Source organism: Mirounga angustirostris, unplaced genomic scaffold, assembly GCF_029215605.1.
Source record: "Mirounga angustirostris isolate CCGP_5_RB_7025 unplaced genomic scaffold, mMirAng1.0.hap1 SCAF_4, whole genome shotgun sequence".
Classification (NCBI taxonomy): Eukaryota; Metazoa; Chordata; class Mammalia; order Carnivora; family Phocidae; genus Mirounga; species Mirounga angustirostris.
This window is the reverse complement of record NW_026991712.1, coordinates 27,976,870-27,993,527: the sequence shown is the minus strand read 5'-3', so window position 1 is coordinate 27,993,527 and position 16,658 is coordinate 27,976,870. Positions and strand designations below refer to the sequence as shown.

Below are 16,658 nucleotides of genomic sequence, written 5' to 3'. Positions count from 1 at the left end.
TATTACTACAATTATCAGTTTTTACAACATAAATTTATACTGCTTCATGCATTGATTAGAAAGCATTTGCTCTATTTCAAATCCCTGGAACAATTTATATGTGAGGTATTATTTCTTTCCCCCTCTGTGCCTGGTGTTTTATTTTCTTTGACTCTTTCTCCCTCTTCCCTCCCTTCCTTTCTCCCTCCCCTGTTTCCTTCCTTCCTTCCTTCTTTCCTTCCTTCTCCCCTCTTGGGGGATTGATTCAATCTTTTTAAACTTTATAGTTAATTAATGTTTTCTATTTCATACTGAGTTAATTTTGGTAAGCTATATATATTTTTTTGTGTATTGACTATTTTCTCTAAATTTTCAAGTTTAAGTATTCAAAATATATTCTTTTTATATATCTTTTTAAAAATCACTGCTATATTCCCCTTTTTAATTCTTTTTAAAACTTTTTTTTTATTATTATTATTTTTAAAGTAAGCTCTACACTGAGCATGGGGTTTGGTCTCATGACCCTGAGATCAAGAGTCACATGCTCCAGGGACTGAGCCAGCCAGGCATCCCTTCCCCTTTTTAGTTCTTAATATTGTTTATTTGGAACTTATTTTGTTTCCCTTGATCAGCCTTGTGAGTGGTTTGTCTAGTTCATTAATTTTGCTTTTTAAAAAACCAATATTTATATTTCAGGATCTTCTCTATTGCGTTTTTGTTTTCTGTTATTAATTTCTTATTTTATATTTATAAAGCTTATATTTATACAGCTTTTTATTTTTATATTTATACAGTTTATTTTCCATTAGCATTTTAAGGGTATAATCGTAGTACTTTTCACTACATTTAGTATTAAGTATTTTCTGATTTCTATTATTTCATCACACTTACTCAGAAATATGCTTTTAAAATTTTAATTTATTTTATTATTGTTTGTTTATCTTTTGGATATTGATTTATTACTAATGGTAAACTTGACAAAACATTGTTCTTTTGAAATATGATTAGTTTTCCTTTTGAGTCAAATAAATAGACAGTACCACTGTCTTTTCTGCAAATGCTTGAAAACTGTATTTTCTGATTGTTGACTGCAGGGTTAATTGTGCCCATTATTAATTTGTAATCAGATTATTCAAATCTTTATTCTTCAAAATTTTCCCCATTGATCTATTTCCCCATTATGAGAGTTGTGTTAAACTGTATTTTATTATAATTGTGGATTTGCTCATTGCTTTTTACAGTTATGTATATTTTTTCCTAATACATTTTAGGCTATGATATTAACTTCATTTTTTTGTTAGTTAACATTCAAACTTTCTGTGGTCTTATGTCTTATATATGCTGATTTTAAGTTGTAAATAGTTAGGTTGTATTTTATCCAATAAGGTAACCTCTTTTTATTTTTACCTGTTGAGTTTAATAAATTTATATTCTTGGTGCCTTGGGGACTTTGCCTCCACCTCACCTCACCTGGCACCCAGCACCACGCCCCCCAGCTGCCCACCTCTCAGCCTCCTGCCACAACTGGTGGGTGAGGAGTTCAGTCTGGAATGCCCAAGAAACTTAATAGCTGGAGCAAGCAGCAAAAGTATGACATCTAATAAATTATGGACATAAGAGCCTTTAAAGTTTTATCCCCATTGGAGGCTGCTGACTTGGAACACCTGCAAAGCCAGAAGCAAGTGAGAACCCTGCAAGGCTGCTTGGGCCATGGATTCTAAGGTCAGCAATGTTCAGCCCTCCAGGATGAATGCATCACAAATTTGCTGGTGTTTGGCTTCCTCTAAAACTGCTCCAACTATAATCTCCACAAAGAGTTGGAGGTGTTGAGCCATGAATAGCCCGTAGCAGCTTACCTGCAGGGGGACCATGATGATGAGCTACAGATAATGGCAACTTCCTGAAATGTGAGCCACTCAAATGGCAGCCACTTCCTGAAAAGTGAGGAGACAGATTCTGAGAGGAAATCATCCAGGATCTCACCAGGCAACCCACCCAAATGGAGTGAGTTGGATGCCGGATGGATCACAGCATCCACTCAAGACTAGTGTATAACCTGGCAATGCAGTTTATGAGTGTGATCCTGTGGGAGAAGACAGAAGGAAGTACCTCACTGCTGTGTTGGAGCAGGTTGTGCAGGCTGATCCTAAAGACATGGAGAAAGAGAAGACCAAGCTGATGTTGACCATACTGTTGGCCAAAAAGGTGACCAATCACACACCATCCTTGCTCCACAATGTCTTTTGCACAACAGTGAACTTTATTAACCAAAACCTACTCACCTACGTGAGGAACTTGGCAGGAATGAATGGGCTGAGTGGACAGCTCTTCAAAAGTATGACTGGTTAAAACTTGATATGGTGACAACTGTATACATTTCTCCAGCGGAGATGGAGCTGTGGCCTTTTAAACAAAGTTCTTAGAGAAGATAGGCAGGAGATAATAGCTGTTTATTTCTTACTACTTTAAAGAGGATATTTTAAGCAGGTAATCCATTTAGAAATCTTTACATTAACATGCTTGAATGAAAATGTCAACTTGTACATATTTCAGTGAGTTTCATGCCATCTTCTAAATCCCCTACACACTGTGCCTTTATCTTATTTCAGCTGTATGGGTCTTCACTTGAAATTAAATTGAGGAACAGATTGTAAGGCAGAAGTGAAAAAAACACATTTTTTTTTTTATTTTAAAAAACAACTTTACTGTTTATTAAAGTGCAGCCTTGGGGCATGGTCTTACAGCAGGCGTGTTTGAGGAGAGCAAGGACTGGAGACAGATGCACATACCCCTCACAAACGAAAAACATCTTAATACTATCTTAATACTAAAAAAGTAAAGTATTCTCATTTAAAAACCAAACAGTATGAGAGGTTCTGGACTAAAGTTCTATCCTCAAACAAGGGAAAAATCAGGCCTCAAGAGCATGTGTTTGATTATTTTTTTTTCAATTTGATTTCCTTTTATTTGAGTCAAGAAGGACCACAGGCAATTAAAAGATGTGGAAGTAATTTAAGGGCCCATGTCAACCTCAGTTTCCAAAATTGCATAACTAAATGCACCTTTTCTCTTTCCAGGAAGTCAAAGCTTTGATAAAAATTTTAAGCTAATGGAGTACCAGAAGCTACTGCATACCTCCCCATAGGGGAATGTCTGTTAATAATCTTGTATTTTTATTTCCCTCCCATATGCCTCAGCTGATCCTTGCCCAAGAAGCTACATCTGAAGAAAATAGGTTTCTAGTCATAAAAGATGAAAGAATGGTTAGACTTTTAAAAAAATTCAGCACTTGAGGTGGTTCCCTTTCTTAAAGACACAGTCAGAATGCAAGTAATAACAAAAGCAAGTCACTTGGGTAGTGCCAGAATAAACCAGTGAGAGCTTACATTTTAGAAGCAGTGCAACCCCGATAAGCATTTCCTAGGATTCTGTTTAAAAGTATGATAGTGGATTCTGGGTCCATATCACACATGTTACTGTTACTCTTACCAGTAACACTCTTGCTACTGTGAATATGACACTCTGGGGAAGCATATGAACAAGATTAATTAGGTACTCAATACTTTTTTGTTACCAAAAACACTTTTCTCTTCCTTGAGAGTTTAATCAGAAAAGAAAAAAAATGACTATATTGTTCAGTATTAAATACATACCACACTAGGGCTGGGTCTCAATCTGATATCTGCAATATGTTGCAAATACTAAAAGCAGTACTAAAAGCCATGCAGTATGAAGGCTACCATTGGAACTAAATCTTCCAGTAACACTATTAAAAATAAATTAATTAATTATATTCTTTATTATTACTGATAGATTTATGCTTATATCATCTTATTTTATGCTTTCTGGATATATGGCTTCTTCAATGTACAATTTGATATTTCCAGATAATATATTTATTTTTAATATGTGTTCAAAAATTGTTTTAATTCTTGTTCCCCAACACCCCTTGCACTGAATTGAAGTTTATACATTTTATTTTTGTTTTTGAAGTTAATCTTAAAATATCAACACCTATACTTTATTTAGCAATGATTAATATTAATTAATCTTTTTACTTTTCTCTCCTCCACCCCCACTCAACATCAAGTTCTGTATAACAGTTTGAACTTGCCACTGCCCTTTTGTCTTACACCTGAACTTGTAGGTTGAGTTCTGCAGTTTGTTTTTCCTGAAAACTGTGCCTAATATTGATTAACTTCCTGGTACATATTGTTAAATTAGAGCTTGTAAGCTCATGCTCACTAGGGCATTATTTGAGAGAATTCTGTAAGGCTTAAGAAGAGGATGTGTTCTTCCAAAGGATATTTTAGTTGGTGTCTTGACAAGGGTGTTACCAGCCTGGGATGGCTTTTTATGGTAACTCTCAGCACTGGAGTGTCTGGACAACACAGATAGTGACAATTCAATACCAACAAACAACAGGACAGACTTTTGTTATGAATTCCTATGGGGAGGCTCTTTTTTCTACTTAGAGCCTAAATCAGTCAGATAAACTTTCTCCTTTTTCCTCGCCTATCCTTGTGCTAAGAGTGCAGCCTTTCAACAGCTCTGTCCTTACATAGAAATAAGGCACGGCTCTAGTTCCACAGATAGCCCTGCTCCCCTTTCTCCACCAGATTCTCCTTGTTTGTTTAAGTCTAGCAAATGCCTCCTAAATAACCCAAACTTCAGGACTACTTGTCCCGCAGTGTTTCACTTTCTTCTCTAGCTTCAGGGTCCATAGATAGAGGTAAGAATTAAATAAGTAATGTTTAAATGTTTTACTGATCAGCTGTCCAGACACTTCATTTTATATCTGACAACAATGAGGAGCAGAACTGAGTTTTACTGACTTGACCACATGCAGATGTTTTCTGATGCGGAAGTAGTTGGGAGGTTATTTGTTGTCATTTCCCCTGTCACCCAAAGTTTTATGCTTCTGAGCAGCCACAGTAAAGACTCAAAGAACACTACCCTCATCCAGTTCTCTTTGTAAGATTGATAATATAACAAATAATAGGTTTTCTTCTTTTTCTTAGTATATTTCTAGTCCCCAAAGAAATCAAAAATGTTATGATTCATTAACATAGAACTTGTCCCAGCTCCTGTTAGACTAACTGGAATGAGAACCAATCAAATTTTGCATTACCTGAGAATAGCTATAATTTTAAAATATATGTATCTAAATGTAATTTAAATTTTCTTTAATCTTACATTTAAGTACTTGACACATTGAACTTGTAGCAATAAGCTGAATGTTATTCTACAGTGTACACAAATTCATAGTTAATGGAAAATGGTATAGAAAAGACATTATATAAACCCTTTTCTTTCCTTATTTAAAAGTCTCACCTGTCTTAGCTGAACAGGCTGCAGCTTTAAGATAGAGTTGAATTGTATGATTGGATTCTCTTTTTAATTGCTCTGTAACAGACTTCACAGAACCATGTCAAGTTTAAGAAGAGTTACAAAAGAGAGTTTCACCTCAGTTGTACCTGTCACAAAGAGAGCTGTTGAAACATGGATAATGGGCGTGTGCCCTGGGTTTCTTTGATTTAATTGCCTGAGGCCTCCTCTGTAGTAATAAGTCTGGCTAAGGTTTTCAGAGTGAAAGTTGCTAGACTGTAGAGCTATTTAATAAAAACCTTTCTGACTGACTTTCAAGATACTCAGTCTCCCCAAAGACAGGAAAGCCTAGTTTTAAAGAAAAAAAAAAATAGATTAATTGATCTTCATGTGAAACTTTCTAGATAACTAGACAGATATTAACCTTTCTGAAAATTCAGAGTTAAATCCTTGCTGCTTGAAATATGTCGCTTTTATAAAGTTAAACCATCCATGAAATGAACTTGAACATTATGGAGTACAAACAAGAAGATGATTATTTTATCATCAACTTTATTAACACAATTTATTAAAGGTCCTGGCTGTGGTACAGGGAGGACTAAGTGAGGTACTACAGGGAATTATAAGGGAAAAAGCTTGTTCGGCCCAACTAGGGTTTTAGTCCTGAGAAGAACCTCTGGAAGGCCTGAGAAAGGGGAGCCAACTTTACTGAACCAAGGGAATTTAAAAGGAAATAACCACCCTGTTTTCACTGTAATTGGTCCCTTTGAGGCCAGCTTTGCCTGAAGCAGATATAATTTCAAAAGGAGGCAGACAACCCACTTGGATTCTTCTTTAAAGGATCTGAGGGGAAGCATGGGATTAAAGATTGGGGACATATTCCTTGGAGCTTCTCCTGTCATTGAGGCAACATCTCTGTTTAGCTCATGGGATATCTTGGACTTTTCTTGAATCTTTTATTTTTACATTTTATCACTCCTGAGTTTGCTGAGTCCAGTTGTATAAATATCTGAATTGTGACTTTTATTTATTTTTTTATTTTTTAAAGATTTTTTATTTATTTATTTGACAGAGAGAGACACAGCGAGAGAGGGAACACAAGCAGGGGGAGTGGGAGAGGGGGAGAAGCAGGCTTCCCGCTGAGCAGGGAGCCTGATGCGGGCGCTATCCCAAGACCCTGGGACCATGACCTGAGCCGAAGGCAGACGCTTAACGACTGAGCCACCCAGGCACCCCTGAATTGTGACTTTTAAGCCATATGCTTAATTGTTAATGCTGATAAGGAAGTACAGTTGTAAATATACACAGAACATGGTATATCTATATCTGTCTATGCATATCTATGCATCTGTTTATTAAAAATAAATGAGTTATTATAAATTGTTGATTAGAACAATGCAATTATTTCTGAAATAAAACTCTTTCTTCCCAGAAAATCATGAAAATAAAACAAAGATTTATTAAACACCTATCTAATAAAGAGCAACATGCCAGATATTGTTAAGGACACAAACATGAAGGCATGGTCCGTGGCTGTGAAGTACTCACAATATAATAATGGACACAAAATAACTTTAACACATGACAGAAATTGATGAGTGCCACAAGAAAGAAAGAAGACAATCTCTGTACTAATTTAGAATGAATGCTGTTTCTTATACTTTGAGTATCAGAATTTCTGGGACCTTGGACATTATGCAGATTCGTATTCCCCCCTTCCAGGATGGACCTAGAATTTGCAATGTTAATTAAATCTCCAAATGATTGTAATGATTGGTCTGTGGACCACAATTGGAGAAACATCTCAATAAGTAGAAATATTATTTATGGCTAAGGATGATGAGGAAAAACCGTGTTCATGAAGCATGTAGGACTTTTGTTGGCTCTCAAAACTAGAATTTTAACAGAATGGAGATAGGGAGAGAGGACAATCCAGACAATCCAGGTGATAGAAATAGTATAAAGAAAAGCATGGAGGAGGTATTCTCAGAGACTGCCCCTGAAACAGGTAGCCACTGGCAGTAGAACTGCAGAAAAGCAGAGTTGTATAGACTTGGGGAGTCACCCAGGAATTAGCATCTAAAGGGCCCAATCAAACTTGGCTACTCTGACTTCTTTTGTTAACTCAATTTTAGTTTTGGAAAAAGAGACTGGATGGAAGAAGTCATGGGAGGAGGAGATGGCAATAATAATAAAATAATATACTTAATGAAAATTTAGCTTGTCTGGGGGTGCCTAGGTGGCTCAGTCGATTAAGCTTCTGTCTTCGGCTCAGGTCATCCCTGGGTCCTGGGATCAAGCCCCGCATCTCCCTCTCCCTCTGCCTGCCACTCCCCCTGCTTGTGCTCTCTTTCTTTCTCTCTTTTTCTCTGTCAAATAAATAAATAAAATCTTGAAAAAAAATATAGATTGTCTGAGCTTCGTTATCCAAGTGAATATTGTCAAGGAAATATTTAACATCTCACTGTCTTTGCAGCCATTTGTAAGATGGAGATGGTGTCCTTCTACCTGTGGTGGTCTGTCCCCCTTATTAGGGAGAATAGGATTTTGTTAGTCAGGCCGCCTGTCAGTGAAGGGTGCTCCCTTAACTTGTCTTTTCTTTTAAGCTCAGGAACTGCTCTTGCACTGGATTTGCTTCTATCCTAAAAGGAAGCATAGCATTGATGTAATAGGGTTAAATGGATTAAATAAGTTAACATTTGCAAATTACTTGTAATGGCTGTCAATGTAAAATAAACAATGGGACAAAACAAAGCAAAAAAAAGAAACTTCTTGGTTTCTGTCTATATCTCTTTAGAATTATGTAAACTGCTGCCTAAACTAAACTCCATTCTTGCTACCATACATTTCCTTTTAGTTCTTAATCCATTTTCAAGTTCCACTGTTCCTGGTTCAACCCTACCTTCTGACAGTGAGTGATGCTTTGCCTACTGCAGTATTTCTGAAACCTGGTCACGTTAACTCTTTCCATTTATAAAGAAGGGAGTTCTAACATTATGCCTACAACCTTTCTTGGTTCCACTTTGTTGGCTCAGAGAGAAAGGTGTTATTAATACTTGTTTCTATTGTTTCATATTTCTGGCTCCGCTAATGGCCCTTGGTGCCTGTGCTGGATGTTTTCCATCTACTCCTTCAGATCCACTCTCCTAACAGCATCTCTGTGTCTGAGTGGCTGATCTTTATAGGCTGCAACACCAGACCTCCTTGTCCTTTGGTTTGGGCAATAGAAAGCCCTTGCAAAGGATCAGAATGTGCCTCACTGAATATCCTCAACAAAGGAGAGCTTATATGAGTCAGAGACAGTACTATATACATTTCTAGAAGAAAAAAAAAAGATTGTTAAATGCTGTTGCTTTTTATTCAGTGCCATTTGGGAGCTCTTTTCCTTAGTCTTCCCTCCATCTCTCATGGATCTGTTCTGTTGGTATAATACAAAGAACTTGAGCTTGTCCCAACACAAAAGAGCTCCCTCACTTTGAAGGTGCAACAGAACCTAAGGTCATTCCGGAAAAAAAAAAAGCATTGCAAGCTGCATCTTGAGCCAATTCTACTTTCTTTTATCTAGATCCATCTTTTTATGCCGGAGGGGAAAAGGTCAGCATAGGGAGCTACCTTACTTGTTAAAAAGGGCAATTTTGTGTTACCTGCCCTATTATTCTACATGATAATCCCCATGCCAGATACTGCTAATTGAATGGCACTGCTTTTCTCTAAACCGTGTTCTGCACGAGCATCCTTCCCAATACAACATTCAGACAGCCACTCCCAGTCCATCAGAATTGGTATTCAAGATGAAGTATATTTTTCATCCCTTCTAAGAATAGAGGAACAAAAAGCGCTCCCAAAGGTCGTCCATGGTGTAGTTTAGCTCACCACAAAAGGAAGGGCAGTATGAATTTGGAGCCATCATTCTAACAAATAACAGAGTTTTTCTTTTTTTACAGTTTTGGAGAAATGTTGTGCTAAATTAAACAGCCTAAGCAATTTAGAATTTTGTATATGCTAATATGCACTGCTCATCTTCAACAGATGAGAGCAGTCTATTGTTTGAATTAATCAGCTTTATTTTGGTTGTAAGTGAGGGAACTCCAGGTGGAATGAGTTTAGTGGGGGGGAAGACAATTTATGGATACCAAACTACAGAAATGCATGGCAAAAGTAAGCAGCAGTTCAAAGCAGACATGGAACCAAGGAGAGTGATATTGTCAAGGTTTTTTCCATATCCTTTTTCTGCTTCTATCAGTTTTATTTTATTCTTTACTCTTTTTAGACTGGCTTTTTCTCTATGTCATAGAACATTCCACTAACATTTCCAAACTAGTATCTCAGGGCTTTGCCAAAGGGAGGGAGAGAGGGAGATTGCTCCATTTTACTTTTTTTTTCCCAGTTAAAAGAATAAAAGAAGGAAGCACACAATGGGCTTAGTTTGGGACATGCCCTGGGTGTAGAATATTATAATGGTCAGCCCCTAGATCCATAATGGTCAATGCTTACAAATGAAGAGCTCAAAATTGAAAAACAAAGTGCTTTTGTAAAGAGCAAATGCTATTGGACAGAAAAAATTTATTTGATCATTTAATCCTTTTTTTTTTTTTTTGGTAAAGAATATCTTACAAAGACCTCTAGTTTGCTAAATATCCTCTAGAAAATATTGGTTAATTTTAAAGATAGTTCTCAGAATATTGAAATGGTAGCACATGGCTTCTTGAGAAATCATACATTCAGATTTCTGGCCATATTAGGTACATCTATACTTAGCCAAACAATGCAGTGGTTTTTCACACTTGCTTAAACAAAATTTTCACTCTCTTTAGTCCTTTTACTTCTTTATAACATTTTTATTAATTATCAATTTCTTTCCTTTCTACTTACCCATACTTTACCTAAACTTTTAGCAATGTTCAAATTGCTCTGATTGTGGGAAACTCACTGCCGAGTGAATATTTAATGTCTTTAAGATTTTATACAATGTTATTTTACAATTATCTGGCAAAATTGCAAGTACTTTAAATTTTCATCTTTGTGTGTGTGTGTACATGGAGTGGATATGTGTCTATATGTGTGCATAGATGTGCATGTGTGTGTCGGGGGCATGCTATGTACATAACTGAGGGCATATAAATCAATCAACAGGTTCTGTCATGTTGGGGTTAATGTAGAGCATAAAATAAGCCATAATACCTGGCTTGCTAAAATGTAACACAGAGGCGGCTGCGGGCAGGTGAGGGTTTTGGAGAAGGGTGTGGGCCTTTGGAATGCAGGGTCCACTCTGTGGAGCGACCACTCTGCTGTTGGAATGCCATGGGGAGTTACCTTCCCCGAAGCTCTCTTAGCCCAACAGCCACGCTGTGATCTAAGAGATGTATGCATTGTCCCTTAGGCTATGTTTAGTAGAACACGCAGATTAGCATATTTTATCTTCCCGCAAATCCTCTCAGTTTCAGTAAGACCCCCTTGTCACATCAGGCGCTTGAGAACCAGTGATAAGGATTTGTGATAACCCTGAAGGCCCAATAAAAGCAGGAGCAAAGAAGAGCAAAGGGTCTTCATCTCTGAGCGTTGACCCCCTTGCCTTCTCCTCTCTTTCACGGCAAAGTTTTGAGTAATCTTTCATCCGTCGGTCCAGGGATTGCTGGCCACTCCCAGCGCTGTCATAGATCACAGAGAAAGAAAGTGACAAAATAGGTCTTGGGAGTTAAGAACAACTTACAAATTGTCCTACCTGTGCAAAAGTTATTATTACTGATGAGAGTGTGTTATTTTGGTGACCATAACTATGTTCTGTAGTAGATGGTCAGTACTGGCAGGGAAAAAAAAAAAAAAAGTCATTTTTCTCCTTTAGTTATTTCTGCCTTACTTTTTAGGGAATTTGGATATTGAGTCCCCAAATTGTGATGCCTGAAATGTCAACATTGTTTTCCATTGGTATTCCAAAATAAGAATCAAACCAAAGTTATGCAAATGAATATATATTATTTGATAATTAAAGAGTGTATCATTTAGATTAAGGTGGGTTGAATGAAAAAGAAAACCCAAAATATCGGTGATTTAAATAAAATAGAGCTTAATTCTCTACTTGAATTAAGTCCACAGGCAAATAGTCCTGGTCAGATGTGAATCTTCCATACTCAGGAAAGATCCTTTGTCCTTCCACTCATGATTACTTGCAGAAGTTCTATTTTCATGGTACAAATTGAATTTCAGGCAGCAAAAAAAGACCTTCAGTCTTTTAAAATGTGTTCTCAGGAACTGTTATCCAGCAATTCTACTTTAGTGTCTCCAGTCAGAGCCTAATCCCACATTCTCATCATTGACCTTCTTTGTTATTTATTTACTAATTAAATAAATATTTGGCACCCTATGCAATATCTAGAATACTGACAATAAATTAGAAGTTATATAATTGTCAAAGTCAATTCACTACAGTCCACTCATTCCCTGATTGAACAAATTTGTGTGTCTTGACCTTCACAACTAAAGTCAGCCTCCAGACCATGGTGAGTTTACCCAGGCAGTGTTGTGCAAGAATGCTTCCCAAAACCTGGCCAGTTGCATTTTTTTCTGGTGACATCTGCACTTCTAAATAACTCTCTTCAAATTCAACATGTCATAATTGTCATGGTTGCAAATGCCAACTTTGTAACCAGGCCTATCTACATTTACCTAACACATTTGAGATGACCAGGATCATTATTTACAAAAGACCAAAACAAACAAAATATAAATATGACATTTATAGATAAATTGACTAGATACAGGACAAAATATCTAATTCTGATACTTCATGCACTGATAATTTCATGATGTCAGTCTTCAGATTAGTGTTCAAAATTTGGAAGCTAATAGATTCATTATATTCCAAATAACATAGGTATAATGAAAAGATCCTTATTTTTCCTCCCATACACACACTCTTTTTCCTTCAATTAGAATTTGTGATTCTTTTATCTTCCTAGAAAGTTTCCTTCCAGCTTCAAGTTATGTGGATTAAAATTTGTTGATTTTTACTATCACTAAACTAAAGTTTACTACCTCACATCAAGCAACATCCAAGTCAAGGGAGCAAACTTTTCTTTCCTATCACAAGTAAACTTATTTATTTTGTGCTTATAGGGTAGATTTGTACTTAATAGTTTCTTTTAATGTGCAATTATTTTTAAAGAATTTTCCTTTTTCTTTTTGAAATAGCTGTCTGAAATTTATCTTAGAAATCAGATGAATTAAAATTAATTGAGTTTTGGGAATTAGAGGATTTAAAGCATAGATTGAATGACTGAAGACATCTCTAGATCAAGTGTAGATAGTAATTTCTAACTTGAATTATGGTTCCAAGGGTTGAAAATGGCAGGTGATGTAAATTCAGCATGTGAGCAAAGAAGGACAGGGCATAAACAAATGCAGAATGAATTCAAGAAGTGAGAAAAACATTATATATATGAAAAAGGCTGGCAAAACTTACCATAATTGTAGGAATCCATGAATCATAAATTAAGACAGTGTAAAACGTTCAAACATATCTGGCTATAGCTTACATTGAAAATATAATCCTACGTTAGGACTGTTAGCTGACAATTCAGAAATATTCTCTTTTTTTTTATTATGTTCAGTTAGCAACTTTATATACATCATTAGTTTTTGATGTAGTGTTCAATGATTCATTAGTTACGTATAACACCCAGTGCTCATCACAACATGTGTCCTCCTTAGTACCCATCACACTGTTACCCTCCCCCAAAACCCTCAGTTTGTTTCCCATGGTCCATAGTCTCTTATGGTTCATTTCCCTCTCTGATTTCTCCCCCTTCAGATTTCCCACCCTTCCCCTGTGTTCCTCTGTGCTATTGCTTATGTTCCACATATGAGTGAAACCATATGATAATTGTCTTTCTCTGCTTGACTTACTTCACTTAGCATAATCCCCTCCAGTTCCATCCATGTTGATACAAATGGTGGGTATTCATCCTTTCTGATGGCTGGTTAATATTCCATTGTATATATGAACCACATCTTCTTTATCCATTCGTCTGTTGTAGGGCATCTCAGTTCCTTCCACAGTTTGGCTATTGTGGACATTGCTGCTATGAACATGGAGTGCATGTGCCCCTTCTTTCATTTGAGGAAGGGGGTAACCAAAAAAAGAAAAAGGCATCTCTTCCCTACAGGTAGGAGTCCTTGTGTGTACAGGCACTGGAAGACTGTAGCTGTGTAAAGCTGGGACATCTTCCCATGAAGTGGACATGAAATTTTCCCTGATAAAAAGTCTATGGTTTTTAGGACTGAGCATTACTGTTCTTCTTCATTGTTGCAAATGAGTCCTTTTGCCCATTCAGCAAATGTCAGTGATTGCTAGATAAATATTCAGTCTCTGGAGTTTAAAAGGAGGTAGGAATGTATTTCTTTTCCTTCATATCCTTAGTACCAAGTGGTAGGTATCAAAGAAGGCAAATACTGCTTAATGTACAAAGATTTAATAGCAAGAAAGCACAAAACAGTCTTATGACCTATTCGGTAGCTCTCTCCCTTCAATATTTTCACTGGCAATTTGTATGAAGACTTAAGTCCAAGGTGGATGTATAGATTCTTCAAGACAAAACTGGCCAACCTTATAGTGAGGTCAAGTATATGTTCCCTGTGCATTTGGATGTAGGAATGTTTTAGCTTGGAGTTACTATAATAATACTACATAATAGACATGAAATCTGAATGGCATAAAAAACCTAAAAAATATATACTTAATTCAAGCTTTTTATATTGGCAGGTGGAGGTAAGGGGCTTGGCTGGATGGCTCTGCTTTAAGCCCTGGCTGGACTTGGCTCTTTGCTAAGATATAATTTGGTCTGGGGACCAAGATACTAAAGAAGTAGTTACCTGGGGGAAGCGCTCATCTTATGGAAACAGTAGGGGCAAAGTGGGCAAGCCTAACTGCCCAAGTGCTTTTTAAGCCTGTGGTTATGGGACTCACACTAATATTCTACCAGCTAAAGTAAGGCATGGCCAAATCAGTAATGAAGGGTTAGAGAAATATACTCCTCTTTAGTTAGAGAAACAGCAAAGTCAGATGGTAAAAGATGTAGACATAGGGAAAGGTGAAAAATTGGGACCGTTGAAACAATGTAGCCCAAGGACCAACAAAGTTATAGAAACTCAAGAACTGCATGCCCTGCTTGCCAAATTCTTACACCCAATATTAAGAAAATGAGACTTGCACTATCTTCCTAATCAAACACTTTTGTTTGAACATCACTATTTCACCAATAAAAGTATTGCTTCTAACATCCTCTTGCGCATTAACAAACTCTCTGGCATAGATTTCCACAATGATATCAGAAATGTTAAATAATACTTTTTAGAGTATCAATGACTGCTTAAGGTACTTCATGCACTGTCAAAATCATCTTAGTGTTGTGGACACACATATGCTACATCTTTGGTGCTGGAATATGTTTAATAGAAGTTGACATACAGACAATACAAGAGCCACAAGACTTCTAGTGAAGTAATATCACCTGGCTTTTGTAAGGCAATCCCACATATGTTCTAGGAAATTGGTCCCTCAGATTTTAAATTGTATATGTTTGGAGAATTTCAGGCTTTTTAATAACTGTATTGAGCAGAATTATAGGCCCCGGGTCACTATTTCCTGAAATTCCTTTCCACAGTTCATTCTCTTTTTACCCTCACTTGGCCTTGGATACCTGGTGGTACCCATTCCTCAGGTGTGACCACCCTGACATACTATCAATTGGTTATTGTTAAACTAGCCTAGAACCAGCTACAAAGTTTTAAAACCAATGGTAATGTCAGAACTACATAAAATTTCTTCTAATAAAAAATTTACCCTGGAGGGAAACAGAATTTCTATCCCAGCTAGTTAGCTAGAGATTGAAAAGGTGAGGAGATCAATCTCTCAGAAATGAGTGGCAATTCTTGACTGCAATCATTGGGAAGGAGAAATTTGAGTAAGTTGAAAAAATATTCACACGAAAATTGCTCTCCTGATGCTTCCCAATGCTGGTAGGGGAGGCCAAGTAGGCAATCATGCAAGGAAAGTTAATTGCCTATGAGGCTTGCAGCAGAAGAATAAGCCAGAGGGAAATCATTGGATTGGAATCCAAATATAAGTTTTCAGAAAGGAAATTAGTGAATGATAATAAAGTCAAACATAAGGAAAGAAAGCCTATAAAATACTACTAAAATGATAACAGACACTTGAAATGTTTCTAAATATAAGGAAACTATGCCCTTAAGTTATGGCCCTATTTGTATACTAATACACCTGTTAGTGGACAAAATGAGACTATGGTTATTTGAATAATAAAGATTCGAAGGAAAGGGTCTATTAGAATCCATGGAATGAAGGTATGAATCACAAAACGTCAGAATTTCTTTGAAGAGATGTGCTGGCAGTTATTATTTGAACCATTAAGGAAAATAAAACTATGTGCAATATTTCTGAACAGTAAGGGAAATCATTACAATATATCTTTAAAGAAAAAGTATGCTGAAGTTTTTAATAGAATATATAAGAGGTCCCTGAAGTTCATGGGCTTTTTCCAAAATCTCTACAAATTATCAGTGAGATTTAGGTATATTTATTGTGGAGTATTTTTTATTTTGTCTTTCACGATACCTTAAATTCTTTTGACTCTTGTCTTCAAAAAAAAAAGAAACAAGTGATTGTTTGTAAGCTAATATTGTTTTTAATCTATAAAAATAAATTCTAAGATGCAAGAAGTTATTATTTCCTATCATTTCAAAGGTCAAAATGTTTAATAAAGTGTGCAGGCTGTGTGTATGTGGGGACAGAGGATAAAAATATATATAATAAGATAAATTTATAATTAGAAACTTCAATGTCATCTACTTTAACCACTTCATATAAATCTGAGAAAACCACTCTTAGATAAAGTAAGTGCTTTGCACAAGTCAGAATATTCAGTTAGATATTAGATCTTTGGCCTCCTAGTCAAATGCTCCTGAACTCCAAAATTCCTACTAACATTTTGACAAGAGAGAAATGTTTCATATAGATATTAAATGAAATACAAAAGTCTTACTGATTGCAAATTAAGAAATATTTTTATAACTATTCTCTGGAACAAAAATGAAAACAAAATAATTTTTTAAACTATCTAAAGAGCAACAAAAGTGTAGCACTTTACACTAAAATGTGTAAGACAAAGCTACAGCATTATTCTGAAGAAAATAAATAATTTAAATACCTCCATTGCTAAAGAAAAACATTGCCATTCAAGGACTAAATTACTCATTTTAAAGATTTAGGGAGGGGTGCCTGGGTGGCTCAGTAGGTCTGACTCTTGATTTCAGTTTAGGTCAAAATCTCAGGGCCA

The 16,658-nt window shown here is 36.2% G+C and overlaps 1 long non-coding RNA gene and 1 pseudogene across 1 annotated transcript in view; both read left to right on the top strand.

The window, feature by feature from the left end:
- Nucleotides 1-16,658, top strand: part of LOC123858790 (uncharacterized) — a 222,018-nt gene that overhangs the window by 108,146 nt on the left and 97,214 nt on the right. The gene's annotated exons all lie outside the window — the stretch shown is intronic.
- On the top strand, nt 1,312-2,487 carry LOC123858568 (BH3-interacting domain death agonist-like; annotated as a pseudogene).